This window comes from Talpa occidentalis, unplaced genomic scaffold, assembly GCF_014898055.3.
Source record: "Talpa occidentalis isolate TD23 unplaced genomic scaffold, MPIMG_talOcc4v2.1 talOcc4.9, whole genome shotgun sequence".
In the NCBI taxonomy this organism is placed as follows: Eukaryota; Metazoa; Chordata; class Mammalia; order Eulipotyphla; family Talpidae; genus Talpa; species Talpa occidentalis.
In genome coordinates, this window is record NW_023605305.1 from 56,963,694 (window position 1) to 56,985,282 (window position 21,589).

The 21,589-nt window shown below is 35.8% G+C and overlaps 1 protein-coding gene across 4 annotated transcripts in view; it reads right to left on the reverse strand.

Annotated features, from left to right (window-relative positions):
• Positions 1-21,589, reverse strand: part of PDE4B (phosphodiesterase 4B) — a 582,343-nt gene that overhangs the window by 500,127 nt on the left and 60,627 nt on the right. The window contains exon 1 of one of the 4 annotated variants that reach the window (XM_054691796.1): positions 6,315-6,403. The exons of 2 other annotated variants lie outside the window; for them this stretch is intronic. The gene's annotated coding sequence lies outside the window, so the exon portion shown is untranslated. Of the gene's footprint in view, positions 1-87; positions 110-6,314; positions 6,404-21,589 lie in introns of those variants that run through there. One more of the 4 variants, XM_054691798.1, reaches the window with a different exon arrangement.

A 21,589-nucleotide genomic window follows, 5' to 3' on the forward strand; every position in this document is an offset into this window, starting at 1 on the left:
CATCCTACTCTCTCCATTTCGGCGTCGGCGTGTGATTAAGTAAGAGAAGGTGGGAAATAAGCCCACAGCCTCCTGGGCATCCCTTACCTCAAGCTACCCTCGCGAAAACCGCGCTCCTCTTTCCAAGGCACCGCTGTGCACAGCCACGGCCGCCGCGCTCTGGACGCCTAGCTTCCTGCTGCCTGGGCTCCTGGCGCGGCTCCGCCTGGTGCAGCTCGTCCGTGCAAAGCAAGCAATCCAGACTTCCTTGCTCCCCCCTGCACACGAACCAGTCAGGGGGACGCTCGAGCGCAGCTAGCGTGCAGCCCGGCGGGTGACTAGGAGCCCGCAGCCGCCAAGGCGGGGCCGGGTGCGGGAGGAAGGGGCGCACTAGCCGGGGGCGGTTGCGGAGCGCGCGCGCGGACCGGCAGACTGGCGGACGTGGGGAACCCAAGCTGGGGCGTCACAGGCGACTGCCACGAGCCCCTGAGCTTCTCTCTCTCTCCTTGGCTGGCCCCCAAACCCCTCCTCTGTCCGTCCCCCCCCCCACCTCCGCTATTCTCCCCACCCCAGAAGAGCCATCTAACCAGAGGCACTGGGTGCGCGGAGCTGCGCTCTTCAATCCAGTGCTGGGGGGAATAACAATGTGATCGCGTTGCACTGGTGAGATGCTGTGTAGTAGGTTGTAACTGCTGAGGCCACCACCTGTCAATTCTACGGAGAAAGGCACACTGTCCCCAGCAGGCTAGCCTCTCCCTGATTCCCCACCCTGCTTATTTTCCTCCCTTACCTACCTCGCCGACCTCCCACAGCACTCCACCGGCACGACACCAGGGGAGTTTTGCAAAATAACCCTCAATCCCAGCCAAGGAACTCACAGCATCTCCCTTCCTAGCAGAGCTGAAGGATTACTCACAGTCCTGCGTGTCTATCCAAAGCCGGATGTCGAAAATCCTGGTTTGAACCCCACACTCGTCTGCCCCCTCCACACACACACCGCCCCCATTCATAATCCCAGCGGCCGTCTACCACTACACACCCTCCCCCTGCCGCCCGCGCTTCCTGCGATTCGCTCTCCCTGGAACGTGTCAGTCACTTGCTCTTCATTTGTGATGAATACAGTACTATAAGCTCCGCAGCCAAGGGTTGCACAATAGGGAACGGGGCGGGAGAGGTGCGGTGTACTGGGAGTCCGGGGTGAGAAGAGAATAGGGAGAGAGCTGGGCACACTACATGGAAGGAGTTCGCCTAAGGATGAGAGCCCACTACTCTGCCTGTTGCACAAAGAAGCTCCCAAGTGGATAAGCGCAGTTACTGAACCAGTGGGTCCGATCATCCCTGAGGATATGCTCCATCGAGACACCCTAGGAGGGGGGTCCCACAATTTAGCTATTAGCGTGACCAATAAACAGGAACCAAGGAGGCTGACTGCCTGCCCCAGCTTTAAAGAATGCAGCTGGCTGGAGGCTTACTGTCAGAAGGAGGAAGGGCCAGATGTGGGAAAACACAGGATTCCTTTCCCCAGTTTCCCAGCGCTGTCAGACAGAGAAAAAGAAGGAAATTGGTAAAGGAAAAAGGGAAAAGATAGGGATGAAGTAACTTTGTGCATTGTACTATTACAACTAGCTAGAAACCAGGAAGACTTTAATGGATACACATGACAATTTCTCAATTTACCCAAACAAACATTATGGCACACTTGTTTTGTCTTAAGCACAGTATATTGTGCCAGCTATTGAGGTACAGAAGTGATTAGGACACAGTGTCAGAACCCAAGGAACTTGCTGTCTAGTGGGAAAAGAGACAATGAAGGTCCCAATCAGACAATATTACACAATAACACATACTCATTGCGTTAGTGAGAGTAGTTTTCTCCAATTGGAGAGAAAATGGATCAAGGATTTAGATAACTTCTGAACTGAATATGAAAGGGTAAATAGGAGTTTGCCAAGGAAGTAACAATGACCTTTCTTCTTCACTCATTAACCCAAACCAATTTTACATACCTACATAATGAAAGACATACCTGTTTATCAATGTCAGAAATGGCTGGACTCCTGCCCTGCACTGTATCTCCTTCCTGGTTTTGGAGGAAACACTTTAAAACTCTAGCGCTTAGAGTGTAGAGCGCCCAGTTATTCACATTTAAGATGCTATCAAGTATCCAGTGCTAACTTCTTGAACCTATTGCTTTACATTCTATACTACCAACATTACCTAGTATCTTAAAATTGAGCTTAAAGCCAAAATTAATAATGCTTAGACAAGGAGCTTCTGGAAGGAATCCAACACAGACATGGCTCTGACACAGACTCCATCTGCAAAATGACAATGTTGTAATCCTTTTTTCCTGAAGTACAGTGAGGAGTAATTAGTCAGATGTTAAATATAAAAAGGCCATTGCCTGACTAGTGTGGGATAGAAAGTAAAATTGTAATTCAGTCTAAGGAAAAAGGAATCAATGTGAATGGCATGCTTCCACCCTCTGGATATTAGAAACTTGAAGGGTATTAACAATTACTAAAGCTCCCAAGGTTGTTACATCAACTTCAGAAAGACACAACCAAAGAGTTCTTGTTGCAAAATAGAATTAAGTGGATTCCATCGTGCAGATGATATAAGTTATTTAAACATACTTCTGACATTTTCATAAAAATTATATAAATTAACAAAGAGAATGTAAAATATAAGAATTTATTTGGTCAATTACATATGATAATGGAATCAAGAATACACAATGGAAAACAGACTTTCTCTTCAATAAATGGTGCTGGAAAAATAGGACAGCTACTGCAAATGAAGGAAACTGGACCAAACACAAAAATAAACTCAAAATTGAATAAAGATTTGACTGTAAAGGCTAAAATCATAAAACTCCTAGAAGAAAATATAAAGGAAAAACTTATTGACATCAGTCTTGGAGATAATTTTCAGAAGACCAAAATCAGCGCAACAACAAAGGCAAAAACAAACAAACAAATGAACAAACAAACGGAACTGCATAAACTAGGTAAATACATTTAAAAACCTGCACATTTAAGAAAATCATTAACAAAATGAAAAGACAACCTAGAGAATAAGAAACTATATTTTCAAATTATAAATCTGATAAGGGGTTAATACCTAAGAACTAAAAAGACCTCACAAAGTTCAAAAGCAAAAAACAAACAATCCAAATAAAAAATGGGCAGAAGTTCTGAATACTTTTCCAAAGAATAAACAGGTGGCCAACAAATACATGAAAAGGTGCTCAACATCACTAATCAGGAAATGCAAATCAAAACCACCATACAAATCAAACACACAATGGGATATTATCTCACAATGTTAGAATGGCTACTATCAGACAAAAAATAAATATTGACAAGGATGTGGAGAAAGGGGAACCCTGATACACTGTTGATGGGAAAATAAATTGGCGCAGTCACTATAGAAGAGTATGGCGTTTCCTCAAAAAATTAAAATAATACTGTCACATGACCCAGCAATTCCTCTTCTCAGTATTTATCCAAAGAAAATGAAAACACTATATGTATATGTATGTGTATAAACATATATATATATATATATATATACAGCTCCTCATGTTTGCTGCAGCATTATTTACAGTAGCCAAGATATGAAAACAACCTAAATGTCCATTGACAGTTGAATGGATAAGAAAATTAAAAATGCATTTGAATTTATAATTCAAATATATATCCACATAAAGGATATGTGTGTATACACACACACACATATACACATATGTGATGAATATTACCTAGTCATAAAAAAGGAGTCCTGTCATTTGTAACAACACATGGCAGGAGTTGGGCAGGTGAGCAAAATGGGCAAGGGGGGGGTCAAATGGTAAAAACTTCCAGTTATAAAATAAGTAAGTCATAGGGGTGTGATGTATAGCACGGTGACTATAGTCAATAATGCTGTATTGGTTTGTTTGGATGATGTTAACAGAAAAGATCTTAAAAGTTCTCATCATAAGAAAAAAAAGTAGGGCCTCCCTGGTGGCACAAGGGGTTAAGCACCGCACTCTGAAGCAATCTGCAGCCTCTTTAGAGCAAGAGTTCAATCCCCAACCAGGCAGGGAGAGACCCACATGGCAGGGCAGACCTCTCCTGTCTCACCTGCTGCTCCTCTCAGCAGTGTATTTTAGTCAGTCTGCCTGTTCTATTCCTTACTCTGTCTCTGGTGAGTCCTCTCACCCCCCTGCATCTCTGGCCTGTACCCCAGCTCTTGTATGCATAAATAAATCTTTAAAAAAAAAAAGAAAAAAAAGTAGTGTATATGTAATGATAGATGCTAACTATACATTTTGTGGTGATCATTTTGCAATACATACAAATATCAAATCCTTTTGCTATACACTGAAATTAATATAATGGTATATGTCAATTACATTTCAATTTTTTAAGTATACCAAAAAGTTTGACTATATAAGCAAAAGTAAACATCTGCATAGAAAATAAAAGAAAGAAAAAAGATATTCTACAAACACAAGCAAAGGAAAAACTAGGATAAACTTTAAAAGTTTTGTAAACTCTCATATATCACTGATGGGACTATAAATACTATGAACTTCTATATGGCAAGCAAGTTAGCCATAGGGACCTATGTTACAAATGCATGTACATTGTAACTAAAAAATCTTATTTTTAATGTATTTCAGTAACTAAATATAATGATCATATTGCACTAAATATATAGACAGTTACTAAAGTTGGCTCACATGTGAAATTATACATATTTATATTTATTTGTTGCAACATTGTCCTGGAATAACTTAACACAGATACAGCCATACAATGGATACAGCTATAAACAATAAGAAGTGAACTAATAGAAAAAATTTTCCAAACTATATCATTGAAAAATAAGTAAATTACCTTTAGGTAACAAAGGGATAACTGTAAGAATATACATTTGTCTTAACTGAATATGCAACTTAAAAAATATCTGAGAGAATACTCAATAAACAAATAAAAGGGGTTACTTCTAGAAGTGAGATGGACCTAGGAAAAGAATGACAAACTTTTAGGTCAAATTTTACTCTTTGATCTGAAAATCAAGATAATTATTATATTTTAATGTTAAAAAACACATTTAAAAGTCATGAAATGTAATGTAAATGATGTGTTTTTATCTGTCATCCTCTCTTTAATGTTGGGGAGAAATTCTGATATGCCACAGAACAATAATAATACAAGTACGTTCTTTCTATGAAAAGGTCAAACTAATTTCCACACGTAGGGTATAATCATGTTAGCAGGCATGATTCACATGGTTATTTCAGGTACATAATTTTCTCTTTTTATTAATTAATCACATATTCAAATGTCAAAAGGAATGACAACTTCTAAAGAAATGATATATTTACCAATTTAGCCTTGTTTAAAAAAGCTTTTATATTAAATGTTAGGCCAAGGATGGCTGACTTCAAAAGCATGAAGTTTAACAAACTTGCAGTAGCACTTAATGAATTCAACTCTGCCATTCTACCTCAGCCATTAAATGTGAACCAAGAATCATACTCTGATTATGTCAAGCCCATGAGGACTTCCAACTCATCTCATAGAGAACCACATGGCAAAAATTCATCCAGAGTCACTGACAATGACAAGAATAGGGCCATGGGAATCTGTAGACACACCATGGTTTCACCACTGTGACCCATTCTTTTGGAGGATGAGACAGTGACCTATTTTGAGGTAAAAACATGGTTTCTAGGAAATTCAAATCTTTGTGTTTCCCTTTGCAACCTACCTCATGAATAAAGTTTAGAAAGCTTTCTGGTATTCAAAGATACTAATATAGATTATGATACTTATTTCATCAACAGGAACCCAGAATAATAACAGTGTTACTAAACAGTCTTCTCTACACTGGGCTGCACAGCAGTCTCCTGGCAGTTGCCAGGATTTTGCATGGTCTTGAAGATCTGTAACATATGGTCATCTGTAATATATGTATTAATATGTACTCAAGAGAACTATTGGAGGATTAAGTGGAAAAAATACATGTACTTGGCATGAATTTGATTCATTCCCTTATTTCCAGAGTAGGGAGCAAAATCAATGTGTTAGCCATAATGAAACCAACCCACTTCTACCTTCTACATAGCAGTAAGTTCTTATTGAAGAACTTGGGGAATTTTGAACATTAGTTATTAACTAGCAGTCTGATGTTGTCAGAAAACATATCCATGATCATTAATAGTAATTCATATTTACCGAATGATTTTGGGTAGTAACTTCTAGTTTGGTAACAAACACTATTAATCCTACAAATGATTAATAATGGTGTACAAAATGTCAAATTGTATGTAGTATACTCACTCCAGAGAGTTCATTTTATAAGGTTAACTCTTTAGGCAGCAAAGGATAGAAAACATCCTTATTTCAAATAATAGCACTGAAAAGTAAGCCTGTAAAAAAAGAAAAGCTTATTTAATTATCAATATTATAAATGAAGGCTTTTGTCCACATTCATTCATTCAATCAACATTTCATCAAATGTAAAGCATATTGAATACTCCCAAGTGCCATGAACCATGTGCAATACTTAGAATATAGTACTGAATAGGGTAAGAAGGGCCTATACTCATGTCCTCATCTAAACCTAAGCCCCATGTCAAATGTCATAAAATTGGGGGGGCCTATAACTTTAATAAATGAATTTGGAGGGGACACATTCACTCTATAGCAGTGGCTTTGAACAAAAAGCAGTCAAAGTAACTTCCACTATGCAAAAAGTTTAGACCTATGATACCCCAAAAATACTAACCCACATACCCAGCACACTGAATGCTGCCCTTTACATTTGGAATGCAATGTATAGATGGTGTATAAAGTCATAATTTTACATAAATTCATCTATAGAATGACTTTAGAGAAATAAGAGAGGTTTAAGGACTAGGCTAGGAGTATACACCAGTACTTAAAAGGCATGGAAATAACCAACAGTGGAAACTGAAAATCAGTATCCAGAGAGATAGAGAACAAAGAGAGAAAATGGCAGATCTAAGGCAGTGAACAAAGTGTGTAAAGAAGGTGAGGGCTCACCAAGAATACCAAATGCTGCTCAGATAACAGAAAGACTGAGAACAGAATGCAGTATTTGTCAATGGGGAGATCACGGATGACTTTGCCCAGAGTCAGAGATGAGAAGAAAAGCTTGATTTTAGGCAGACCTCTGAAGACATTTCTGTAACCAGCACAAAACAATGAGGCAGTAACTAAAGAGACAATTTCATTAGAGCATTTTTGATAGCATTTTGTACCATCTCGCCACTTAGAAAAACTGATTGGAACAGGGGGCGCATTTGCTAGAGCTAAATATCATGGAGGAGAAAAGAGGAAACATAAGAAAGAAAACACAATTTCAAAATCAATCTGAAATAAAGATTAAGCATTATATAAAGCAGCTGAACAACAAAAGACAGTTAAGGGAAAAAAGGTCTTTGACTAGTGTTACAGATATTTCAAATTTTTTTAAATAATAGGGTTTTGAGATAAAATTCACAGACCTTAAAGTTCACCCGCTTAAGTGTACAATTCAGTGGTTTTTAGACTGTTAAAAAGTGATGCATTAATCACCACTATCTAATTCCAGAATATTTTTATCACCTACCAAAGAAATTTCATATCCATCAGCAGAAATTCTTCATTATCCCTATTCTCACCCCTAGCAATTACTTCTTCTGTGTCTGTGGTTTTGTTGGATCTTGACATGTCATATAAATGAAATCATATAATGCATTCTCATTTGTAGCTGGCTCCTCTCCATGAACATATTTTTAAGGTTAATTCATGGTGTGACATGTACTGAAAATTCATTTTATTATGGCCGAATAATATTTCATTGTATAGATAGACCACATTTTATCTGTTCATTGGTTGATGGACATTTAGGTTGTTTGCACTTTTGGGCTATTTTAAATAATGCTTCTTCTAACATTCATGTACAAAGTTTTGTGTGGGCATATGTTTTTAATTTTCTTGGCTAAGTACCTGGAAACAGAAATGCCGAATTATATGCTAACTCTATGATTAACCTTTTAAATTATTTTTAAGCAGATATGTCATTTCATCTCTTACTAGCAATGTACTAGTATTCCTATAGCTATATATAAGGATTCTAATTTCTCTAATTAAAATCACTTATTATTTTTGTTGTTGCTCTAATTATAAACACTCTATAATGTGTAGGTAGTATCTCTAGGTGGCTTAAATTTGCAATTCCCTAGTGACTAATTATGTTGAGCAGCTTTTAATTTTCTTATTTGTGATTTACATATCTCCTTTAGAAAAATGTCTGTTCAAATCTTTTGCCCATTTTTAGTTGGGTTATCCTTTCATTATTGAATTGTAGGAGTTCTTAAATATATTCTGAACATAAGTGCCTTATCAGATATATGATTTACAACCATTGACCCCCATTCTGTGGGTTGTCTTTTTACTTTTTTGATGCTATCCTTAGAAGTACAAAAGTTTTTAATTTTTTTATAATCAAATTTATTAACATGCTGTTGATTTCAAATCTAACAAACCATTGTATAATTAAAAGACACAAAGATTAACTCCTCTGTTTTCTTCTAACAATTTTATAGTTTTAGCTCTTACTTTTAGATTTCTGATGCATTTTGAATTAATTTTTGTATTTGGTGTGAGGTCAGGGGTCTAGCTTTGTCCTTGTGCCTGTGGATATCCAGTTGTCCCATCTCTGTTTGTTGAAGGAATTGTTCTTCTCTCATTGAATTCCCTTGGCATCATTATCAAAAATAAATTGACCATAAACGTAAGGAGTGATTTCTAGACTCCCTGTTCCATTCTATATTTCTGCCTTTATGCTAATACCTCACTGTCTCAATTACTATAGCTTTGTAGTGAAGTTTGAAATTGGGAAATTGAAGTCCTCCAATTATGTTCTTTTAAATATTTTTTTGTCTATTTTAGATCCCTGCAGGTCTATGAATATTAAGGTCAGCTTGCTCATTTCCAATAAAGACAACTAGGATTTTGATGTGCATTGCATTAAATCTGTAGATCAGTTTGGGTAATATGGTTTACCTTTCAAACCATAAACATATCTTTCTATTTATTTAGGTCTTCTTTAATGTATTTCAACAATGTTTTCTAGTGTTCAGCATACAATAGTCTTGTTCTTCCTTTGTTAAACTTATTACTAAGAACTTCATTCTTTTAATAAATTGTCAATTTTAAATTTACTATTGTAAATTGAACTGTTTACTAAATTTCAGTTTGGGATGGTTCATTACAAGAATATAGAAATACAACTGGTATTTTTGCAATTATCTTATATGCTTCAACATCACTGAGCTCATCTATTAGCTCTAATAGTTTACTAGTACACTACTTAGTATTTTCTATATACAAGATCATGTCATCCATAGATAGTTTTTCTTTTTCCTTTACAATCTGGATGGCTTTTATTTTTTGGGAATAGCAAATGAAAAACCTCTAGACTTTTACCTAAATGTTGTTAGCTGTGGAATTTTCATAGAAAATCTTTATCAAGTTCCTTTCTATTCCCAGTTTATTGAGTTTTTCTATTGAAAGAGTGTTGGGTTTTGTCAAAAAAACTTCCTCTGTATTCATTGATATGATCATGTGATTTTATCCTTTATTCTGTCAACATGATGGATGACACTAGTTATCTGTATGGGAGATTTGATAGCAAAAAATTCTGACAGTTCTTTTTCTATAAGAATAATTCTTATAGAATTTGGGGCATTATTGTGCTAGACATAGAATTGTTGGTTTCATCGATATTCTACCTCCATACCTCTGGTTTCCATTGATTCTGACAAAAAGTTATCTTATAATCTTGAAAACCCCTTGAAGCTTTCAAGATTCTCTTTGTCTTTGACAGTTTAGCTATGAGTCACGTCTAGCTAGGAGTCTTTTTAATATTATCATAATGAAGTGTGTTAAACTTCTTGTATGTATAAACTAACATTTTCCATCAAATTTAGGAAGGTTTTGGCCATTATTCTTCAAATATTCTTTCTGTCCCTGTCTCTCTGTCTTCTACTATTCCCACTATGTGGAAGCTGGCACTCGTGATGGTCTCTGAGGTTCATGGTTTTGTTCTGTAATTTATTTTTTTTTTCTCTGATTGGATGTTCTCAATTGACCCACCTTCAAATTCACTGATTTTTCTGCCACTTCAAATTTTCTGTTCAGGATCTCTAATTATTCATTTCAATTATTGTACTTTCAATTCTAGGATTTTGGTTTATATAATTCTCTTAATAATCTCTAATTGGTAAGATGCAATCTTATACTTTTTTCTCATATTTTCCTTTTGTTCTCTAGACATTATTTTCTTTAGTTCTTTGAAGACATTAATGGCTCATTTAAAGTCTTTATTTGGTAAGTTCAACACTTGGGCTTCCTCAGGACAAGTGTATGAATGATATGTTCCCATTTCTTTGCATGACTCATAATTTTTTTGTTACAATTTGATGTTTAAAATAACGTATTAAATCTGAAAATTAAGCTCCCAAACCCCCAGGTTTATTGCTATTGCTCTTTATTAGTTTATGAATTTCCTGGACCAATTCTATGGAATCTCTGGGTTGTTTGTTTGTTTGTTTGTTTTTCATACACAACTTTAATTTCTGCGCAGTTATTTTAGTAATCAGCAACTATTGGGAGGATGACTTCTTTAAATCCCTTGAATCAATAAGTTTCTTAGTCTTTGCTGATGGACACTGTGTGTGCATTGCAACATACCTCCATTCTTCAGGAGTCAGTTTACAGCTCTGTAGTACCCTTCACTTTCTGCTTTCACAAAGCCTCAAAGTCAGCTTTGGATCTTCATAGGATTTTCTGTGGCATTTATAAACTGCTATATACAAGCATGGCCTTCTGGATTCTTAGGAATATTAGGAACTTTCAAAAATCTTATACATTTCTCATTGCCCCAATTTTACTTTTAAGACTTTTGGTCTTTTTTTTTTTTCTTTTTTTTTTCTGTTAGCCTCAACCAGCCACTTCAGGTAGCTGCTGTACTAAATAACTGCCACTAATTCTACTTAACAAATGGTCTGCAGGAAAGGCCTACTTGGAAGGTCAAGTAAAGGCAGTCCCTGAGAATGGAGTGTTCCCATATGGAGTGTTCCATAAACTAACAAAGAATAACAATTCTCTGGAGGTGAGGCTGAAAGGAAGCTTAAAATCCATTCTGAACCCTTCAATTGCTATCAGGTTGCTGGTTGCACACTGACTATAGTTGCAGGACTGCAGTGGTGAGGTATGTTGTGTTGTTGGTTAAAATTAATCAGGTTATAATCTGCTGGATGAGGAGATATAAATCACACCCACAAAGTTGAAGGTAGCTCTTTCAGCATCTGAGATCCCAGTTGGGGGTGGGGGTAGAGTGGCTGTAATGATGGGGGACTGGGAACGGCAATCCTTCATCCCAGGTGATGAGCAAGCTAGAGAGTAGTATAAAAATATCTATTACTAATAAAATGGTTGGGGAAGAGGTTTCTAACATTTTGAAACTCAACTCTAAATTACTTTAAATTTTGCAATAAGAAAAGCAAAACAGGAACTTGTAGCAAAAATTATAAGCTCTGGTTTTTATCAAAATGTCCACACTCTGAATAGGGTTGTGCTCTCTTGTAATAACACAATACATTTGCTTTTTTCACACACAGTAAGTGTTGTTTGTTTTCAAGGCTATCAGGAAGCCTTGGTATTAGGGCATGTTAAAAGGCTGAGGTTTTTTTTTTTTAATATTTATTTATATATATTTTACAACATTGTTCTTTTTTTTTTTTTTACAATGTTTGCTTTCTTTGAACTCAACTTTTTTTTTTTTTTTTAAAGATTTATTTATTTATTTATACAAGCACTGGGTATAGTTAGAAGCGCAGGAGGGTGAGAGAATTCACCAGAGCCAGAGCGGGGAGCAGAGCACTCTGGCAGAAGGACCGAAGTACACTGCTGAGGGGAGCAGCGGGCGGCAGGAGAGGTCTGCGCGCCATGTGGGACCCTCCTCCGGTGGCCGGGGAGCAGCCAGGGATCGAACCGGTGCTTCAGAGGCTGCGGGGCAGCTTCGCAACCCAGCGCTCAACCGCTGCGCCACGGGGGAGGCCCTCAACCACTTTTTTAAAAAATAAACAGTCTGGATTATTGCAAGTCTATAGCTAATTTTCAGAGTTTTAAAAAAATTGGTTTTGTCAGATTTTGTAGTCTTCTTATCACATTTTTGGAGGAATAGTATTTGGAGGTCTTTTCTCTACCATTTCAGAAGTTTAAATTCTTGCACACTTTCAAAAAATTCTTCCTTTTAGTTTGATGAATACCTTGAAACTAGGAGCTATGTTTACTGGCAGCTGGCTAGCATAGTAATAAGATCATGGGAAAATACTAACTTTTGATTCAGACTTTGGGATTAAAATTTTTACTACTTACTAGTTGTGTGACCTTGGAGACACAAAATTTTCTCTGAGACACAATTTGCTTATCAGTAAAAGAGGGAAAGTACTCTCTATGTAGGCTGTAGTGAATATAAGTAATACAAGCAAAGTATCTAGTTTCAAATAGCACACAAGAGTTACTCCTTAAACAATTATTACTATTATTGCTATTCTTGGTATTGTATACTTAAAGCAATTGGCCCATGCCTTAAAGGATCATAATAAAGGACTGTTTCACTTAGTAATATGACATATTGCAATACCAAATATCTAGCCTATAATTTCTACTATCATTATTATTATCATTATTGTTAATGTAAAGTATCACTTTCAAAAGGTTAAAGAATTATATTTTCATACACATATACAGTAAGCATGTGTCAAATACTTAATTCCATTAATAGGGGAACTGGATAAAAAAAACCTATAAATTAACCTCTGTCCCTATCAAATTGCCAAATACCCTGGTCAAGAGACGGTCAAGCTCAAATTATACTGAAATGACACCAAAAATCTCTTTTGCCTATTTTCAAATTTCCGATAATTTTTCTGACATTCTCCTCTTCTGAGAGTATATATGATTTCCAAACATTACTACAAAACAGATGACCTCATTAAGTTTGGTTGGATTGTTTACATTGGTGCAGCAAAAATGCTAATAACCATTTGGCCTTCTTTAATTTATTTTACCAATTTAGAACCACACCGTATTGATCAACTGCTAATGTAAGGTAATTGACTTCTACCTGGGGATTTTCATAAGGAACCTTGGAATGAACATTTAGAAGTTTCTATTATCTGCCCTTTCATTCTGAGATAAGGGGAATAAGATCAGGAAACTCTCCATCAGTTTTTATCTCACTGCCCATAAATTTGAGTGACTGCATCTCTTTATGAGGCCTTCAAAATTTGATAAGAAGTGACCTGCGAAGGAATACCCTTCTATTATTGGAATCCTCTAATCCAGGCACCAAGTCAGTCTTCTTAGGAGCCTACGAGTGCTATTAGCTTCTCAATAAGATCAATCCTTACTCCTTATCCGTGAGCTTGTCATAGATGATTAAACAAGATCCACTGCCAAGTATGGCAGTGCAGATATAGTCCTGGTTATATAATTGATTTGTTCAACCTTATACTGGCAGAAAAAAAGAACAGGTTCTTATAGAATAATAAACTCTATTGCCATGAAAAGTAAGAAGACTCACTGTAAGATATGCTTCTGAATTCTGAAGGGTTAGTGAGACTCAAGTGTCACTTTAAAATATTTCATTTCAGTTTATAAAAGCATAGTCTTTTAAAGAAGTTAGAAATAAGTTGAGAGACAAAGGACTTCCTCATCTATCCATTAGAAAAAATAAAACATTAAGTGTAATATCAACTATAATACAAAAAAAGGCCAATTAAATTTTCTTTTCAATAGGTTTCTGATCTGGATCTTGGGTCCGCTGTCATCTTTTGGAAGTACATAGACTTCCAGGCTGGAAAATGGTTGAAAATTCTGACCAAGTATACTGATACAGTCTGAAAAAATGTCTAAATGATGTCAGCTTAGAGACCTCCCAAAGTTTTTTTTTTTTAAAGCACCAACTACTTAGTACACCCGACATAGTCCTTTCTGTAATATTCCTAGTTTATCTATAAATATTAGACACAAATTATACTTTGAAGCTTACATAGCAGGATCTTTCAGCAAGTATCTGAGAGAAGCAAAAGCATATTTGAGAATGAGATTGTGTGTGATTAATCTTATGACCAATAATATCAGAATGGAGAAAAGTAGAATTTTCAATTGATGTACAGTACAGTATGATTTCCCTAGAAGCTGATTACTGTTTCCATGAAGAGTGAAAACATATTATGTATTACAAAAGCATTAAAACAATGTCCAGCGTCTTTCCATTAAGTGTAGAGTTCGTGAAATATCTCTATGAATAACATGCTTTCTATACAAACTTAACCGAGGAACTGAGCATCTTTTCTGATTTCACAGATTTTCCCCAGCCAGCCCTTGCAACAATGTTACTCAAATTAAGAAATACTGAACATATCGAGCAAACCTAATTAGTTTAGCACTGCTATATTTATAGGGGACAACAACAAACCTTTATAAATTTTCAGGGCCTTTGTGAGGAAACTCAAAAATATTTTCAGCTGTGAAAAATGTCCTGAAAATGTTCTTCTATTTTTTTTTTAAATTTAGAATCTAATCATAAGAAGGAGAAAACAAAAATGTTATAAGATGTGGTTGTTTGGTTAAGATTGAGTCACGGGTTCCTGAGAAATAACCCTTGGCCACCTATTTAGTCAAAGTGACAATAAAATACTTTCATGTGGACATACAAGCACTTACTCTTTATAAGGAAGAAGTGTTGTTTCTTAAGGAAAAAAGAGGGGGGGAATCAAGACAAAGGCAACCAAAATCAGAGCTTATACTAGTAAGATATGCAGTCTCTGCTATTTGGGTAGATTATCTGGATGGTAAGCTCTAATTCCAATTTATTATCTTAGACAGTCAAATTATCTTAGAAAGTCTTGCATTAATATATTTGGAAAAATATTTCATAAGCTCTTTTTTCTTTAAATTAAATTTTTAAATATGTTCATCAAGTATGTATGAAATTTGCCAAATTTAACACATTTTATAGATCCTTATACACTTAAGTATGCTAAACCAAAGCAAATGACTTTGCTTTTCAAACCTTTACATTTGTCTACTCCCTCATATTTCATCCTTTATTATGCTTTCTCATGTTCTGGAACAGGGTGAGCCTTAACTCTGGAACAAAAGTACTATCAAGTAATTGAAAAAAAATTGTATACCCAGCTGTATATCTCCTAAAATAGCCTCAACCATCCATATTAATTATAAATTTTATATTAAAGTAGTAATTTCTATTTTACAGAGGAAACAAAAAGGGAGGTAACTGGTAACAGTCCATCATTCATAAATTTTTCAGCTGACCAGAAATTTTCATGAATGTATATGTCAATAGATTATAGACATATTCATCTCTTTTTCCTTCTCTTTTATGTCTCCTTTAAAAAGTGAAAAATGGACATTTTCATTAATATAACTCAAAGATTTTTCTACTCTGTAGAATATAAAAAACAAGAAGCAAAAGTTCATAAAGATACAATTATATTTAGTAATCAATATTTCATATTTTACCTTAATTATAAATATCCCAGTTATTCAATGATTACTCAGAAGGTAAATCAATTTGACGTTAATAAAATAACTGAAATAATCTAAGGATCTTGGAAATTATGTTTAAGGTGACAAACTATAAAAATTATATTACAAAAATGTTTGCTGTAATTATTATTCAAACCAGTTGAACACAAATTTACATTATTCCTAATCTTAAACAATATGTAGGAGCAATGTTAACTGACTTGATAATGAAACCAATAGTTTTTAAAGCTTAGCTTTTTCAAACTTCTCATGAGAAAACAAACCTAACCTTAATTTTTTAAATTATTCTTGCTTCAAACTCCTCAGTGATTAATTCAAAGACAAAAGACCTATTATTTTTTAAATCATAAACACTAAGCCAATCTAATTTTTCCAAATATTCATAACTATGTAAACTCTGATTCTTACACAAAAGTTACTAGGGAAATAGTTCAGCCACACAACTTATTTGCTCCTGTCAGGTGAGTTTTATTGGATGCCTGAGTGGATGAATCCCAAAATCATTAGTCTAATATCAAAAGATGAAAGATCATGATTTCTTATAAATACAAAAAATATGCCAAATATTTTATTTAATTCATTAATTAATGAAGAAGATATTAAAGATTTTAAGACAGGGCCAAAGAACATATTAGGACCAAGGTGTATATAGGGAATGTATTCAAAGAATGTTAGGTTAAGATAGCTGACTTAGGGCCTCCCTGGTGGCGCAGCAGTTGAGCTCTGGGCTGTGAAGCTGCCCGCAGCCTCTGCAATGCCAGTTTGATCCCTGGCCTCTGGGCGAGGGTCCTACATGGCGCACAGACCTCTCCTGCCATGCCCGCTGCTCCCCTCAGCAGTGTACTTTGTCAGTCTGCCTGTTCTGTTCCCCGCTGTGGCTCTGGTGAATGCTCTCACCCTCCCACACTTCTGACTGTACCCAGTGCTTGTATAAATAAATAAATAAATCTTTAAAAAAAAAAAAAAAGATAGTTGACCTAGATACAAAAGTGGTTAAGGTCTTATAGGGCAATGAATCATAAACTTTGCTGAATCTATTCCTTTGGACAGAAATTCCTAATTTGTCTCTATCAGACAAAAATCTATAACTTAACTTTTGCTCCCACCCTAGTTAGTAAAAAGTCCAATCAGCACTGTTCTGAAGGAAAACCCAGTAATCTCTTTTGCCTATTTCCAAGTTTTGGGTGATTTTTGATTGTCTACTTCCTGTTATAATAGCACTTTTTACCTTGCACAAAATTATCAATATTTTCACTTCTTGATTGGAACACAGACTTTAAATTTTTATAAGTTTCCACCTTGGCTCTCTTTCCAAGAACTGAACTTCTATCCCCAAATTCCTGGTCAATACTTTCATACCAGGTCAGAAGTTTTGGATGGCTATGGATGAAATCTTTTAGATCCATTTTCTTATCCTGGTCTAATTTGGCTATAGCTGGGTATACCAATGGCAATGTGTGGAGATTATCACCTAAGTTATAAGATGAAAGGAAGGCAGGTCCAGTGTCCAATATGTACAGTAGTAGTATAATAAGAAGGGACTACTCAATTGCATGTAGGAGGAAGAACTCAGGAAGACAAGTCTTTACAGAAATACCATGAGCAAAGTCAGGGCTGTCATGTATGGACAATACATATTTCTACTTCTTCACTTTCTCATCTATCCTGATCCTACCTCCTTAACTCTTCCTTGGTCCACACTCAAGTCAAGAACTTTCCTTTAGGAAACACCAAAGGCTATCTTTAAGATACTTTTCCTTATTTTTTTCACCTAATTAATTTTTAAATATTGTGATTGATTGGGCTCACTTCTCCCAGTGTAGACATTGATGCTTAATGATGAACACCCTAGCGTATGTCAGATATGCACTAACCATTCTTTTAATTATTCTGCAAAGTAATATTATCTTGGAGGAACGAATTGTAACAACTTTGTAAGACTAAAAGTTTATTATAATAAACCATTGGAACATGAATGTACACAGATAGTACACTTTTAAATATCTTGTAACTATTGTCAGTAAGAGTTTAGAGATTTTTAACATGGAAAGAATATTGAAATGTAATTTATTTCTCATATTTTATTGCCCTAGTTCAGATTCTGTGTTTTGCTAAGCTTACAGGATTTGTGACTTTTGCTTGTAGTCAGTAAAATCCTTTGCTCTGTAGTTAATTATACAGTCAAACACAGGCATAGGAGAGAATGATCTTAAATGTGCTTCCATGAATTTGTTCCAAGGACATTTATAAGGAGTGACTTTTTAAATAAGTAGGGTCAGAAAATGTCAGGGTAGAGAAAAACAGATGAGAGGTATATTTTGACTTGCTTCCTAGGTGATTCTGATATTCTGATTGCTTTCCTGTTGTGAACAGCTACTTGAAAGTATTTGAAATTATGGCTATGGAACAGATAAATTAGATGTAAAACTTAAGGAGTGTCAACAAAAATCAATGCTAAATGAAATAAGTCTAGAAATTTAGTCATATAGCCAATAGATCAACAAAGGAACATTAAAATGATAACTGGTGGGTTTAGAAATCAAGACTTATAGTCTGCTCTCAAGAGAAGACAATGGTAAACTTTGGGTTTTTTCTTGATGATTTATCAGTTTGCTCAGTGGGATAAGAAAGGTAATTAATTATATGATTCCCTTTAGGATTTATTTGCAAAAATTCTTGCCTTCCAAAAATCAATATAATCTCTACTGCTGATTCCCTTCAGTAAGGTGTTATCAAGAAGAAAACTGCTTTCCTAACAGACAGATCTGTCTCTGTTAAGATAACATTTTAATTTTTCATTAATTATTTATTGAATATTCTTGGTATTTGAAAGCAATTAATTCCTAATGAGTGCCTAGATGATTTATACATAAACTACCCAAAATGTTTTCGAGCTTCTAAATAGTAATACGTTACATCTCCATTTTTTAAAGGGAATAAGCTTTCACAGCAAGATGGCAAAATCATTTCGAGTGTACAGTACTGAATGTTATTGTATACAATGAAAAAATAAAAGGAAGCTAAGTGAAAAATTAGTAAGACAAAAAGTTGCACAGAGTGTGGCTCACACTATGTGTAGCATACTGCCAGATCATAACCCCTGAGTGTAAATAATAAATAAAAGGAGTACGCACTTCTTTAATCAATAGGACGTTTTTCATATTTTCTGAGGCTGTACAGTACATGTTTCCCTCTACATTAATAAACCCTTTTCTGTGGGATGACTCAATTTCTGGCATTTAGTGTTAGTTTCCCACATAGGAAGAAAAGAAAGCCAGGCTGATGCCGGGTGGTGGCATTTGAGAGGAAGTGTGGTGAAGTGGAGAGAGTTCAGGGACAGAAATGTGAAGACAGGGACTGTTTCCACCAGGTCTCTTTGGATCAAAATTATAATTTCTCTTTATCTTATTTTCCTTTTTTGTCTGAGTAAGAAAATTTTCTTACCTACTTCCCATCATTTTTAAGACTAGAGAGAAAACCCATGTCATAACACAAGTAAACTATAAAGCACAAAGTTGCTTCATAAATATAAAACATAAAAAATGAAGGCATCAAAAGACTCCCTGAAACATCCCTCAAATAAATCAATAACTTTTCCATGCCATTAGGTTCCTGAATTACTTCAAAAACTTTGGGAAAATAATGTATTAGCTTCCTAGATTATCCATAGTATTTTAGTATGTTAGTAAGTGCATCTCTTGGTTGCATATTTGGAAGCTATGTTTAACTAAAGATTGGTGTGGCTTCCTTTGTGGAAATCTCTGCTTTAAGGGCTTAAATCATGCCTGTGACCAGTCTTCATGGATAGACCACACTACTGAAGAAATGTAAGGTCATGTTCAGGGCATATTAAACTTATTGAAGTGTTCCCAATTGGACACTGAAACGAGAGGCATTTTCCTTGAGAAGACTTAACTGTTCCTTTTTAAATGCCCACAGTGACTCACTCAAGTGACTTATATGCAATCTGACCTATTTTCAAGTCCCAGCTTCATCAACTGTGCAACGATGTTTATTTTTATATAAAATAAAGATAGTAGTCAGGTTTAACTTCAAAGGACCTGATGGAAGGACGGGAAGTAAGGTCAAGGTAAAGGTCTTAAAGGTCAGGCTTAATTGTAAAGCACATCACTTTTACCACCATTTCTGCCACTATCTCCTGGGCCAAGCCACCACCATTTTTCATTTGACTTACTTCAATAGCTTCTGCATGATCTACCTTCCTCAGCTGTACTCTTCTATATTCTTTTCTCCATGGAAGGGTCATTGTAAAATATGGCACATATGGCAACAGAAAATGTCTTGCTACCAATTATTTAAGAACATACTCATGACCTTGTCATCTTTCAATGATTGCTCTGGACAGCGCCAACACTTCAATGGCTGACAGCTCACTTGGAATTAAATCCAACTCTTTATCTTGGTCTTCAAAGTTCCATCTGATTCCCACTGTCCATCCGACCTCATTTTCTACAGTAATACTCCTTGTCTTCATAATATTCATCACTCCTTGACAGTCTATACATTTACCTTTTTTATGCCTCTCTCTTACCATAAATACTAATAGATAACCCCAGAAAATTTGGTATTAGCTTATAGAAGTACAAGCTCTCATATAGTAGTGTTCTCCCAAACACCACTTCTCCCAAAAGTTCTCCCAAAGTAGTGTTCTTCCACTAGCGGAAATGGCATGAAACAAAAAAGTAATTGTTATTAATTAAGGCAGAAAAATTTTTAGCATTCCCAGACTGAAAAATAACCTATCAAATCAAATGAAAGAACACATAAAACCTAATACAACAACAAAATACTGTAATATCAGGAATTATATGATAAACACACAACTTTTATAAAGGAGTTTCCTGGAGAAGTGCTTGGCGCTGTCACTCTCACTGTTTAGGATATGTGCTCCTCTCTGATGGCTGCTATAAAACAAATGATAACCACTATCCTTACATTGTCGTAATAACAAAAATCCTCTTCAGTTATCAAAATTAAATATTAAGAGTGATCTTTCATAAAAGTGAAGTGGCTATATATGAACTTTCAAAAAGCCTGGGATACCTGTCTATTCTTACTCATGTAATGAGGTAGCCTTGATGGTGTCCCTCTCCTCTCTTCAAGAAAGAATTTGTAATTTAACACTGAGTATTGTAGATAGCTGAGAGTCTTTGGCTGCAGTGTTTTAAGATATGCCACCATGTTAAAGACAAGACCACACTATTCCTGGGAAGCCCCAATCCAATGACAGAGTCTGGCACTTAGAAGATGAATGAAAGGTATTGGCAAGACCCAGCCACATGGCCTGTCCTAGATGGAAAAAAGGAAGTTGAAAGATGTCATTTCTGTCTGAGTAACCACTCTCAACACTAAACAATAGCTCTAAATTTTGGAAGGGGAGCAAAGTCTTTATTAGATAGCTAATTCACTCTGCCACATCCCACTAAAAATTATCAAGCACAACACCTAGATTCTTATTTTGTTCACTGCTATGTCTTCAGAAGCTAGAACAGAGGTAAATTGTACATAATAAAAATTCAGAAATATTTTTATAATAAAGAAGCTTTTCAGAGCTTTGTGGGATATATTTCCCCTAAGAATAGTGTTTGACACATAAAATATAACCCATAGATGGGCCTCCCCGGTGGTGCAGTGGTTGAGCCTTGGGCTGCAAAGCTGCCCGCAGCCTCTGCAGCGCCAGTTGGATCCTGGCCGCCAGTGAGGGTCCCAAATAGTGCGCAGACCTCTCCTGCTGTGCCTACTGCTCCCTCAGCAGTGTTCTTTGTCAGTCTGCCTGTTTTGTTCCCTGCTGTGGCTCTGGTGAATTCTCTCACCCTCTTGCACTTCTGACTGTACCCAGTGCTTGTGTAAATGAATAAATAAATCTTAAAAAATATATATATAATGCATAGATGTTAAGTATATATATTAGATAACACTGTGATTTCAGTGATCTTTATGCA